The following is a 13,910-nucleotide window of genomic DNA, read 5'->3' on the forward strand; positions in this document are numbered from 1 at the left end:
AAAAAACAAAAATCAAATCGCCATCACCTGAAAGGAAAGTCATGGAGCCCAGATATTCCACGGCTCAGAGCACATTAGTTACTCAGGATAATGACACAAACGAATCAGTGGATGAAAACAAAAAAACCTCCAGTAAGATTTCTGTAGTGTGGCCTCCTCAATCAGATTCTCCGAAGAAATCTTTCACTGTCGAGGAGGAGTTGAAGTTGGTTAAGCCATCATGGCCCCCTCAGGAGGACTCTGCTCAGGAAAATGAACACCTAAATCAACCTGTGAAGCCTTCATTAAATGAGACTGATATCCCCGCAGCTAAAGTACAAAATGGGCCCCAGGAAAATGACAAGGTGCCGGAGCGTGCCTGTTTAACAGAGAGAAAGGCTGAAGAGACTCCAGCAGAGTCTGAGGCGCCGGCCTCCCTTGTAGCAGCCGCTGAGGAACCAGTGAGTGTTACTAACACTCAAGAAACCAAAGAGTCAAACAGTGGCTCTGAGGCTGTGACAAGAGTGGGTGCTGAAATGGACTCTGAAGTGCACCCTGGAGTGGCGGAGAAAGAACAGGACGAAGGGAATGATGGTGGAGCTGTGGAAAGCAAGAAAATGCCGGAGAAAGATGAAAAGGAAAGTGTGGAAAGGGGGGAGAAAGGGAAAGTAAATGGACATGACGGGCAGATAGAAAGTGCAGCAGGTGAGAAGGGAAGCCAGGAGGAGATAGATAAAGGAAATAATGACGGCATGAACAATGGGGAGGCGGTAAAGGTCACCTTAATAGATGAAGAGGCGAAGGAAGGACAGGCGCAGAATGCTAACTCCAATAATAATAATAATAATAATGGCCAGACGCTGCTTGACAATGAAATCCTGTTACAAGGGCTTACTGAGGATGAGGGAAAGAAAAATCCGTCACTCTTTTTGACAGATACAACTAGAGCAACAGATTTCTTCCAAGCTGATCACTGTGAAGAATCAAAATGGATGCCAAGTGAAGTGCTGCAATGGGCACAGAGGGAGGATGCTTTTGTGCCAGCGGGTGCCAAATGTACTGAAGCCACAGACTGCTATTCAGACACAAATTTCTTGACAGAGACAGCCGAGGGAGCGTTCGCTTTCAAAAACGAGGCCACCGAGCCAAGGATTAGCACATCAAGCTTCCTCGAGGACATTTTCGCTGGCCTTACCAGCAGCTCCAGCCTGCTATCTGATTTCAAGTCCGACATCTTCAGTCAATCTGCCGGGGAGACGCCTCTGGTGTCGTCGCTGGATGACCTTTTGGATTTCGGGATGGAGGCGAGAGACAGCGCAGATAAAGCGGGCGGTGTGACGGGAGGGGACTACAGCGCAGGGCGGGATGGCTCCTCTCTGTGGGCCGACGAGGACGACGGCCTGACAGTGGAGGAGCAGATCAAGAGGAACAGATGCTATGACGACGATGACGGCGACAGCTCTTGAAATCAACCCATTCAGCTAATAATCAGGCAGCGGCGATTACCACATGTAATTTCACATCTATGTCCATGGAGAGATGAACTGCTCTCATTTAATCTAGTGTTTTTGTACTGAGTTTTTAAAATTATACTTTTACAGCTCTTTTCTTCAATATCTAGCTTTGTTTGATGCTGATTGAATGCACCTGGTGTGCAGAGAAATTGAAAGTGGATCTTTGTTCTTGTATGTTACCCAGTAAGCATATCTGACTGATCGAAACAGGGCTATATTTTCAAAATTTGCAAAATGTGCTTTGATTACAAACTATATTTTTCTTTGATTAAATGGCTACCAGCTTTCTTTTGTGTCTAAATAAGGAGGTTTTCCCTTTTTTTTCCATTTCTGTTATATCTTGTGGTTGAAATAAAGATTCATAAACTCAACAATATGACTTTTTAATCAGTACGCTCACAGGCACCGGAGCAGTAATGGTACTTAGCTGTATCCCCTTTTGTGTGGCTGGCTAGTTTGATCTATGGCTTACCTAGATAACACAGTCCGGCTGAGATCTCCTCGGCGAAAGGCGTATTGATTTTCACTGATAGAGCAGGCCTGCTGTAGGAGTTACAGATTTTTCCATTAGGTGGCTTTTGTCACCTCTGACAGATTTTTCCCCCCTTTCTCACTTACAGCTTGAACACGTGGGGTAATTGGCTGCAAAGAGAATATACTGCAATGTTAATTACACCAGCAAAAAAACTGTATTTTAGTGTCAGAAAAGTGATGGCTTTACACATTCAGTGTGGGTCATGCTACATTGTGCTGACACTTCCTTTAAGTTGGGGGAGCATTGTTCGCTGTTGCTGGTTCAATAATTCAGAATCCTTTCATGAAATGCTGTTTGGCATCTTTTTAATTAGGCAATTGTTTTTTCCTGTAACGTTTTCATTGACAGTCCAAAGTAGATGCCATTTTGTGCACTTTTAATCGTTTTAACCCCCCCCACCCCCCGCCTGCCAACCAATTATACACCCAGACAACTGCCCATTCAAACAGACAGGGTAGGCAACACATATTAAAACTGAGAGTACAGCTGTTGACGATACCCAGAATAGTGTTACAATTTTAAATAGAATTGCAAATTTTTTTTCAGAAACCAACCAGCAGGTTCTGGACCTCCCAGGGCCTAATTATGGTCTGATAGACCAACTAAAGCCTAAAGGGCAGGTTCATATTTTTTTCAAGTTAGTCCTGAAAACAGTTATTAAATGTCCATATGTTAAAACAGTTGTTGGTGGCTGCAGATGTTCCTGGAGGTGTGGAGTTCGGACCTCTGTAGCACGCTCCTCATCTCTGCCTAGAGGCTCCAGGCTATACATTAGCAGCTGCTAGCATACCACACCTGGATCTCCAACCTGAACTGAAGCCAGTTGAGTTGCATTGTGGGTAATACAGGTTTAATACAAGGAATACTACAAAAGTTGCTACTTGTTACAGAAGTTCCTCAGTTTTCTGCATAATGGGCGGAGGGTGAAGTCCTCTCCTGTGCTGACTGCGTGTATTTTATATTAATACTTCTGCAGAGTCTCACAAAGTTGCATCACACTATTCTCTGTTCAGTGCTGGTGGGAAGCCATTTTATTGTGATTGAGCTGAAATAGGAGCGTTTTCAGACGGTCTGAGGCAATAGTTTGATAGTACCATTTACCATGATATTTTTGGCTGTTTGCTAATGAAGCGCAGTGCAACCCACCACCTTAATTGCATGTCATTCCCCATCTCTCCTACCCCGCGTTCCCTGTCAGCGTCTCTAATAAAGCCATAAAATGACTCCAAAATACTTCAAATGAAGACATTTCCTGTTTAGTGTTACTGTCCCCTACATTGCAGATAAGCAAGGGAACGTTATTTTGGGGAAACAGGAGAACGTTTTGTACAAAGCAGACTAACTGTGGAAGAGAGGCACCTAATTTGTTGCATATAGGAGAGGATCTTTTCACAGGAGGTATGAAGAGAGGTAGAGGAGGAGTGATTTAGGGCTGAAACTAATTATTATTTTCATTATCAATTAATCAGACAAATATGTTTCCAATTAACCAATTCATTGCTTATAACAGATTGAAAATGGCTCATACTCATAATTTCCTAAAGCCCAAGGTGACATCTAAAGATATTTACTTTGCTGTTGTAAAAGACAAAATTGATCAACTAATTGTTTCATCTGTAGTTGTACGAACTTCCGGGTAGTTTAATTTATAGTTCTGATTGAAAATTGTAGATAAACACAAAGTACAATATTTGCCTCTGAAAGGAAGATTGTAGTTAAGTACAGTATTTGAATAAATGTAATCAGTTACAATTCCACCTCTTAGAAAAACTAGCTCTAATGATCAAGTGATTATCAAATTAAATACATTTAAAATAAATGTTTTTCGCCACCCTAGTTCCTCCTACAGGCTTGGCAGGTAAGGGTGAAGCGAAGAAGCTGCAATCTGCAACAACACCTCTAGATGCCACTAAATCCTTTAAGTATTTAAACTTTATTATATGTTTTTAAATGTATTTATTTATTTATTTATTTTAAAAACTATTTTAGAGTTTCCTCTGCATAGTCTGAGAACCAGTGGCACAGTGAACGCTTATAGAGAACCAATCTAAAGGCGGACTGTGTCATTATTCTATAGCCATTACACATAATGATATTATTATACACCGCCATTACACATAATGATGAGTTAAATTAAAAAAAAGTTGTCTCTTTCCACTTTAAAAAAAAAGTGAACCTTCTCCTTTGGTAGTGTCGTTTCTATTAAATGAGGATACCCTTAACAGGAGCAGTTAAACCGGGACCGGGTTTATTGTCGCCCGGATGCCATCGGACCCATCAGATCACTCAGCCGCGACAAGCGGTGGCTCCGTCGCCTGAAAGTCAATCTCCGTTAAACAAAGCAGCATCCTCCTCTCTCCTCTCTCCTCTCCTGCCCCGTCGATTGGCTGTATCCCTCCTCGTCAGGCGGCCGCTGATTGGACATGCCCCTCTCTACCTCCGCCCCCACCTCCCCGTCCACGAGCGTGCAGCGCGAGACGCCGAGCAGCAGAGGAGGCATCCGCGCGGTGTGGAGCGGACGGAGCGCGCGCCCACCCACCCCCCCCTCCCTCTCTCCACCACCACCTCCAGGACACCCAGGACAAGTTATAAACGACGGAAACACGGAGAACAACACCGGGTAGGTGCTTAAAAATGCAGAAAAGACTGCGTTTTTTTTTTTTTTTGCTTTTCTCCGGTGCGCGGTGCGACTGCTGGCGTTCCCGGGCACTAACTGTCCGCTCCAGGCTCTCTCCTGCCACCGGACGGATGCTGCTTCTTTTTGGGGAAGTGAAATTGAGTTAGCGGCTGCTTTTGGTTCTTAAATGGGCTGTTTTGACCCTTCAGTTCATTCTGCCCCCTCAGCTTCCTCTGGCTGTTTTGTTTTAATATATAGTGTCTGAACTGTCCTGTTGTGGCGTTTTGAACTTGAAGGTTTTAGTTGAGTCCTTTCGGATGTAAGTGCTGGTGTTTTGGAGCCGCTTCCTCTCCGGTGTGGGGTTAGACAGCTCTAATAGGTCAGCCTGCCATCACGGCCAGACTTAATATGTCGTTTTAAGTGCGCGCCATCATTCAGATAAGTTGGCTCGATTGTGTCTGGCTTATTGGCATTTATATATGTCTGTGTGTGTGTGTGTGTGTGTGTGAGGGGGGAAAAAGAGAGAGCCAGGCACAGACAGAATAAATCCAGATAAGTAGATGAGAGCTTTGTGCATTTCATAATGCTGTGCACTTTATAGCCTAATATTAAGCACAATGATTTATCCGGCTCCTAATCCGTGTCACTTAATATGAACTAGTAAAAACCCCATCAGTCCTCTTGTTTCATTGCATAAAGGGATGAGTGTCACCATGCTGTGCTTTATCACTTATGCTGCTACGCTCCTCCAAGGAAGTGAAAGGGGACAGTAAAAATGGAAAGCAGGGGGATATAACACTCTGTGGCAAGCTGCTCAATGGGATTTTACCTTGTTGTCAAGGGGTCATAACAACAATTCACGGCCAGTGTCTCTGCTGGCTGTGAACAGTATGCCTAAGCCTCCCCCCCCCAAAAAAAATCCATGTCTGGAGATTTATTTTGACAGTTGCTTTGAAACATGAATGCCACAGATCTCAAACGCATCTCCCTCCTACAGGACTGATCCTCTTTTTTTTGGAATTACTCTTCCCCCTTGAAGTGGCTACATCAATACTTACCCACACTGGTAGGGTTTTTTTTTGTGTGTGTGTGTGTGTGCCGTGGAGTAATACCAGAGAAGCCAAGCCCCATCTCTTTTGTGACCACCGTGGCTTTCAACCTTACAACGCTGCCCGGGTCGTTAATACTGGCAGCCCTGCCAAATTCTCTCATTTAAGCCTGTGCACTGGCGCGCGACCAGGTACTGATATTGTAAAAGTGGAGGGGGAAAATGTTCCATTTAATTTCAGAAATGTCCCACAGTCCTCCATTCATCTCCTGTGACATGAAATACAGTGGTTTAATCTCAATTAGGCAGTGGCATATCAAAATGGGTCCCTCACACACACGGATGACTTCAGATGACAGTGATGAACATGGGTTTGGAGGTCTAGTTTGTTGAACTGGAGGTGATAGAACAACTGATGAAAGAAAGAAAAAAATGTTAATTGATTTCAGCTTGCTTGACATCCTCTTCCAATTTCCATTTTTTATCTTCTGGCAGACTAACGTGACTGCAAAGCCTCCGTTTGATGAGGCTGAATCTTGATTTAGGTAATTCTCTGCCACTAAAGCGCCGACAAATGTTCAGATTTAGGAGCTCTTCCCAGAATTAAGGATGTTTAGATCAGAGCTAATAAGTTCCTCATCATACCACAGCTGTTAGTCTTTTAAAAGATGATTATGATAATGATTGCGGGCCAATAAGTTACTGCTGCAGCCCTGCAAAGAACCCCTCAGAATCTCCTCCTTATGACGCCTGTAAATTCCCATAGATCAATGATTTTCAACCCCCTTTTATTTTTAAACAACCGTGGTAGTAGCAAATCACTGTTAAACACCTTTGAATCACAACCCCTTATATCTATAAATAGGCCGTTTACATCTGTTGTGTTGTGAACTACATGTTATTGATATCCTGTGAGAGGAAGCAAGCCCCTGGATGTGCATCTAATAAGACGGTTTTAACTCATTTAACCCTCATGTTGGGGGTTTTATATGTGAAGGCATGCTGTCTGTTAGAGTTATTGGGCCAACGTGACACACAGAATTGATCTTTTGAAATGCTCCACACTAAATAATTTGATGCTGTTCTCACTCGTAGCGCAAAATAGGAGATTGAAGCCTTTTTATTTTGGCTGAAATGAATCTGCAGGAAGCTCTCAGGCAAGACCAGATTCTCTTAATTACATCATATTTTTGTCCTGGAAGCGATTGGAATTCGATTTATGGTACAACGCCGCCCTCCTAGATGAGATAAACTGTATGTGACAGTGATGGATGGCGTTCGCGGAGAGCGCAATAGAGAAAGTGTATTACAGATCAGCTTATTAACTCGTTCACAATTTCAATGCACTTTTTTTTCCCGCCGCTCTCCTTGTCAACACAGTTTAAAGGGAGAATCTGTCAGTTGGTGGGTTGCTGTTTGTTACCGCGTGCAGTAGCATTTTGGTGCCCTCGGGGAACATATGCTGTTTTGTTTTGAGTCTCTCTTGGTGACTGCTGCTTTAGTTTGCGTTTAATTTAGCTTTTTTTGTCCCTGTCACCACCGTTGGTTTAATTTCCGCTATTCATCATCAGGACTTAGTGTCAGTCACTCCAAATCTTCTGGCATCGGCATTCAGACGTCACACACAGAGAGGAATGAATCCGTCATAGAAGAGGAAGAGATACCCATTTCTCTGCTGAGTAAGGGCTCAGCCACTATCACAGATTCGCTCCGAATGGACTATTTGGCAAGCGAGATACGTGATATGACCATCTGTGATTGACATCATCAGGGTGAGACACATTGTGCCGCAAATGTGAAACTTTAGAAATCACGGAAAGTACAGAGAAACGAAATGACAATGCTCCCTCTTTGCACTGAGCATCACAGGATGGATATCCATTGTTTCCCTTTGAATACATGCAGCTGTACCACACTCACCACTGTACGTGCTGATGCTGTGTTTCCTCCACTACACTGCTAGACCCTTTCTCTTTGCCCTCATGCATCCAGGTGGCTGCTGCAAAATGCTAAATATACACAGAGGGCTGTGTGGTATCTGATGTGAGTAACATGGAAGCCAATGTGTGCACGTAGCATGACGATACTTCAACACTGTCTGCACTTTGTTTGCTCAGTGTGTCTGGTAGGCTGCACTCTTGCAGTTTTATTATACTTTAAATATGTTCACTATACTCAGGAATGAACAATTAAAAAAAAAACCTTAATGGGAAAAGGTGTAATTTTCCATTGCGTGAGCCATGATTGTAATTATAACTTACATAATTAACAGGGTTTGAACAAGCTGTAGCAGGTGCCAGTTTAAGATGGTGGCTGTGGATTTGAGCTAACTCAGCTAATGCTAATTCTGCAGCTTGGAAAAACAACAAAAGAGAAACAGTTGGGTGGTGACTCATTACATCACCTCAGTAACACCACCGTGGACAGGATCTCCCTCCTCCTGCCTCCTGGGTCTGTGACCATGTTAACTTTTAACTTTCAGCCTAATAAAGTTACCAGTTAGTTCAAATATTGGACTGAAGGTTGCCAGTTACAGGGTCACTCCTTAAACTGAAACATTTGCGGGACACAAACGCCACAGCTGTGGTAAACTGGGATAACCAGCGGTCACAAGATCACCAGTGAGAGTTTTCCACTAAAAGACTGTTGGTGTTTCCAGTCTGGAGTTTTTCCAGAGTGAGTGAGGCGGCCCTGTGTGAAGTTGTTATCCCGGGCTGTGAACCTGCTCGGCCCGGTGATGTCCCCTGCGGTTGTGTTGTCAAAAGCGCTGCGTTTTATTGTGGTTATTGTGAAAAGCTCTAGCCACTAGCCACTGTGTGTTTTTGTTGTTCTTTAGGAAGTGAAAGAGCATCAACTCTTCTTTAAATGAACAAACTGATCACCTCAAAGTTTTGATTCATATCAATATTTTGATCTGACTGACTTCTGAATCAGGAGCTCCAGTATTTGGAGGAAGCAGCTGGTAAAGTGGATATCCATTTAATGATGAGACATCTTTGAGTTGTGCTGGTGTTAGCATTTAGTTAGTGAAATCAGAATTAGCTTTATTGGCCAACTATGTGGACATAAAAGGAGTCTGACTCCAGTTTCTGTTGCTCTCAATGTTACTGTAGACATACAGTTGGGCAATTTTACATAAAGAGAACATAAAGTTATACAAGTAAAATTATTAATGTATATAAAAAGCAACAATGAACAACAACATACAAACTTTTATAAATTGTAAAGCAGAATACAATAGTGCGGTGCAGCAGAGTGCTGGAATAAATACTGAATGATTAATATACATGAAGTAGGCATGTACATGTCTATATATACACAGCATGCTTAGATAAATATTTGACAATAGTGGTATGTAAATGTATATAAACAGTGTGATGCACCGATCCACATTTTTTCACTTCCGATCCGATCCCGATACCTGAATTTGGATATCGGCCGATACCGATACTATTCCGATACCAGAGCTCTGTTTTCCTTAATATTATTATTATCATTATTGTTGATTTTATATGAGATAATATGAATAAACTCCTCAACAGGCAAGTATGATATGTACGTATGTATGCATGTATGTCCCAGAAGGCAACTTGAGGTAAGCATAAGGTCAGAAAAGGAAGTCAGAAAAACAGGAAATCCTTTTAAAAGGAAAAATCCCATTCTGAAAACAAATATGCAACTGTAAGGGTTTCAAATTGATTGTCATGTCAATATTTATTAAATTCCCCAAATGTCAAATATTTGAGTCTTGAAATATAAGAAAAGTGCAATAAGTGTAAACATCTTACACACACACTATCAATAAAACAGTGTGCATCTGAACAGCACAAATCAAGTACACTGGCTCTTGTAGTATCAATAAATCAAGGTTTTAAAATGTCAATTATCTGAAATATAAGAAAAGTGCAATAACTGTAAACATCTAACACACACACACACACACACACACACACACACACACACACACACACACACACACACACACTCGGTAATCCCTTTAGCTTTCATGTTGTCTGCCTGGAGTTTACCTTGTTTTTGGAATGACTCCAGAAGTGATTCCTGACAGCTTGCCTAAAAAATCCTCGTGCTGTTTCGTGTGTTGCTTTTTTTAAGTGTTGGATTGCGGTCATAGTGTTGTACGACGCGAGGGCGCTTCCGCGTCTCTGACTTACGGCTTTGCAGACATTGCATTTTGCTGTGTTGCTCTGTGGTGTTTCCAGTGTAAAGTATTTCCACACAGCGGACATGTTGGCTAGCCACAATGCTGCTCAATGCTATCCTGCTAGCTGGCTGCAAACTGCGGAATGGATTTCCTGAGCGGAGGCGTGTCTCATAACTCTGTGTCTCATTGAGCCGCGCCTCCGTTCAGGAAGTCCATTCCACAGTTTGCAGCCAGCTAGCAGACTGGCCGGCAGGAATCACCTGTGGAGTCATTTCAGCAGACAACGTTAACGCAGACATGGCTCATGGATATCGGAAATCTGCGCAGGTTGGATCGGGAAATTCCAATACGTGAATTACGCTGGTATCGGTCCCGATACCGATACGGGATCGGATCGGCCCCATCCCTACAGTGTATATAAATGTACAGTTTGTAGGTAGAAATGTAAAGTTAATAAGATCTGATTTCCTAGCCAAAGATGATTTTTAATATAATTCTTGATGTTTTAATGTGTTGTTCACAAGAGACCAACAGAGTGGTGAGTGTTTGTGCTGCTTAAACAATGTGGGTGTTTACCTTTAAAAGCTCTGAACTGAGACCTGCGGGTGTGAAGTGGTTTGTGTTGGATTAAGCTGCTTTAGTACGGAGCTGTTAACAGTAGCACTGGGGGTTGACAGTCACATATCAAAACACTGTCAGACCCGACGTACCAGCATTTTCTCATTATCATAAGTGAGCAACTGTTCAGCAGCACTTTTTACTGAGCAATGTCAACTATAGTGCTGCTGTAATAAAGACTTTGAAGGTAACTTTTCTCTGACCGGTTTGAAACACAAATTCTATCTGATAAGTTAGTGATTGTGGTCTCTCACTGAGCAGTACCATCCTTTGAATACTCCCCTGTTGCATCCTTGAGCATCTCCCCTGACCTCTCGAGGCGGGGCAAACAAAAAGATCGGTCCCTCGGCGGGTTTATTGTTATTCACTTGGCCTTCTTTCTGAATAATGAATGACCAAATTGTTTAATGTAATCGCAACATGGGGGATCAAACCAGCGGAGGAAGGCTCTGCCCAGTTGCCCGTTTTCATGCAAAATTAATGGTTTCTGTGTAACACCTCATAATTTACAATGCATTAGATTTCATGACTGTCTGGCTACACTGTAATTACTGATAGGAGGAGGCTGTAACTTACAAGGCTGTCATCTTTTATAAGGTCTTGAGTTTTGTGCCGCTGTGGCTGTAGGATTTCTCTCTGATTCCTTTTCTTTCTCCGAGGGTGTTCGCTGGTTTCACATTGATGTGCTCTGACCTATGCTGTTGCTCCACACTGGCGCTCTCTCTCTCTCCCTCTCTCTCTCCCTCTCTCTCTCTGAGGAGAAGGGTTTGGAAAGCTACACAGGCCCGGCTATGTGTTTCATCTGTCGAGCTTAGCGCGTTGTGATCATGTCTGTGACTGCCGTCCAAAGTTTATTGGATCATTTGATAATCTTGTTGGCTGGAGCTTGGCCACACGTGTCCCCCAGTTCTGAATACGACTCTATAGGCACAGATGATAGATTCTAATCCAACAACACCAGACTGCCATCATACTGATTTTTAGCCGCCAGTCGTTTCAACAATATGCCACATGAATAAAACAACAAATCGCTCGGTTGTTTGTTATTATATCTGGTTGTATTTACTAGATTTGATGCATGCCACAGTTAAAGTAATAGCATAGCATTTCCCTGCTTTTGTTTACAAAAATCACACATGATAAGGAATGAAAAAGTAATAAGTTGTGAGAGCTTCACCTAAAATCACGTCCTCGTCTCTGGTGCATTTCAGGTTGCTGAGGTGAGTTACTTACTGCTGCAGCCAGGTCTGATAAAACAGCCGGGTGATTACATTGTTCAATAAGGCTGACTTTTGTAGTGGGAGTCTTGGTTAAGCGCCGTGTTACATTTTATTCCCTTTGTGCGAAGCTCTGAGGGTCACAGCAGTGGTGGAAAGAATACTGAAATATTCCTCAACTACAACTAAAACTACTGGTGTTAAAAATATACTAGTATTCTCCTCAAAAAGTAACCATTGCATTATCAATAGCAAATTACATTTGTCTGATAAATGTTAAAAGGTATGAATGGATCAAACTTAGGCAATTTGTTTTCTAGACAAATGAACAGATAAAACAGGAATTTTGTTTGTTAAAAGAATATAGAAAATGTTTCTGAACCTACTCATTAGTGTACATATCTATAAAAAGTTATCCAATGGTCTAATCTGTCTCCATTTGCTCTCTGTTTCTCCGAATCTTCACTTAACCTGTGCTGTTCTGGTCAGTGTAGTCCTCTCTCCCACCCCTTTTTTTCATGGTTTTCATTGTGGCCTGCAGTGTGCTTCCTTGCTCGCAGCGTGTGGAAAATAAAAAAAATAGAAGACACCCCAGTGCGCTCCATCTGAGCAGCCAAATTGGTTAGAATGGGCACCGAAAGGAAGCGGGCAGCGCTTTGGGGCACTTCCCCCTCGTGTGTCTCTGGCATATTGGCTGCAAAAATGCAGATTAAAGGTTTGGATTTAATTCAAATTGTAGGCCTGCACAGTCGCAAACTATTATGCAAATTATTATTTTAGTAGTAGAGTAGATTACATGATGCATACTTAAGTAAGAGTGAAATGAGAGGCTTCACTCTAATGACGTAGCCACAGTACTGTGAGCAGTTGTAATTTATTACTTCCACCCCTGGGTCATGGCAATTCATTTTAATGTTTGTACTCGCATTACACAGCCGGTTAGAGGCAGGGAGAGCAAGGCTGTGCTAGCTTCATGCTGCTCCCCCGCATCCTGTTATCTCATACTCTACCAGCTGCGGTTGCATGTTGGCTGCCGTTGCCTTCCCATTTCCACATGCGAGGCTCTGCTGCAAAGCCAGCCGAGCCCCCCCATCCGCCACCACTTTTGGCATGGGATGAGTGCAGAGCTGAGTCTCCTAGCCCTGGGTTTTTTTAATTGGGTTTTGATGACGGGACTCTGCTGGTTTGCCAAGCTGGCCGCTGCGTCTACTGATGTTCTCCCCTTCGGTCAAGTAGATGATTGGATTTTCATTGGAGTGGTCAAACAGTAAGGGATAGAGGGGAGAGGGCCCTATCAGCCGTCTACCCGTGTAACTCTACAGGCTGTTTGGCCTCCGAGAGCGCTGAATTTATAGACATAATATGAGGAGGCTTTGTTTGTGTTAGGGCATGCTTCCGCCTTATCTCTGCTGCCGCATGGATACCTTGTCACTCTAATTTTGAGGTTCTGAATTGAAAGTTTATGTAGTCCATTATGTTGGGCATATTTGGCAACCCTGTGGCTTATGAAGCACATTCAAAACCATCTGTTTTCAAAATTCATCCCCCAGTAAGGAAGCTGTTTTTCTCAATTAGAAAAAAAGACTTTTGGAAGACATGGTGGACAGTAGCATTGTGCTTCCGCCATCGTCGTCCCATTTCGACAGCAGATGGTAGTGCTAGAAAAAAGCATAATCATTTTATTTTGTCTTATTCCCCCCCTTCCTTCTCTCTCTAATCCTCTTTATAGCAGCCCAACATGGTTCCATACTGATATTTATATGCAGCAGGGTTCTGGGTATGAGGAGTCAAAGTCATGCTGTTTTTAGTTCTTCAGCTAAATTAATTAAATACAGAAAGTGCTGCTCACCCGTCAGTCGCCTCAGTGGAAGATATGTACGTTTATCCTGGAGGCTGTATGTTTGTATGTATGTATAATTCTAAATATTGGGCTGAATGCTGGTAGATTTCACTCTCTGCTCTCAACAAGCTTCCGTGGAGCCATTTAAATAGTCATGTGTTTGACTCCTTGGCCTAATTATAGAGAATGCACTACTATGTGTGCACAAACATACAGAGCATCATTAATCTTAGACTAACTAGATGCAGCAGCAATTATTTCAGGGATATTTGATACAGTGAATGCATGTTTAAGTGTCTTTATCCTTTGAGGCCTGTATGTAAATCTGACATTTGCCTCTCAAAATGATGTCTACCAAATTGATTTTGAGGGCAGGCGGA

At 42.8% G+C, this 13,910-nt stretch overlaps 1 protein-coding gene across 5 annotated transcripts in view; it reads left to right on the forward strand.

Annotated features, from left to right (window-relative positions):
• The first annotated feature begins 4,566 nt into the window (after window positions 1–4,566).
• LOC127378846 (beta-1,3-galactosyltransferase 1-like) overlaps window positions 4,567–13,910 on the forward strand; it is a 101,986-nt gene continuing 92,642 nt past the window's right edge. For 2 of the 5 annotated variants that reach the window (XM_051428134.1, XM_051428133.1), the window contains exon 1: window positions 4,567–4,648. The gene's annotated coding sequence lies outside the window, so the exon portion shown is untranslated. The remainder of the gene's footprint in view (window positions 4,649–13,910) is intronic. The other 3 variants (XM_051428132.1, XM_051428131.1, XM_051428135.1) reach the window with 2 other exon arrangements.

This window comes from Dicentrarchus labrax, unplaced genomic scaffold (genome assembly GCF_905237075.1).
Source record: "Dicentrarchus labrax unplaced genomic scaffold, dlabrax2021, whole genome shotgun sequence".
Classification (NCBI taxonomy): domain Eukaryota; kingdom Metazoa; phylum Chordata; class Actinopteri; family Moronidae; genus Dicentrarchus; species Dicentrarchus labrax.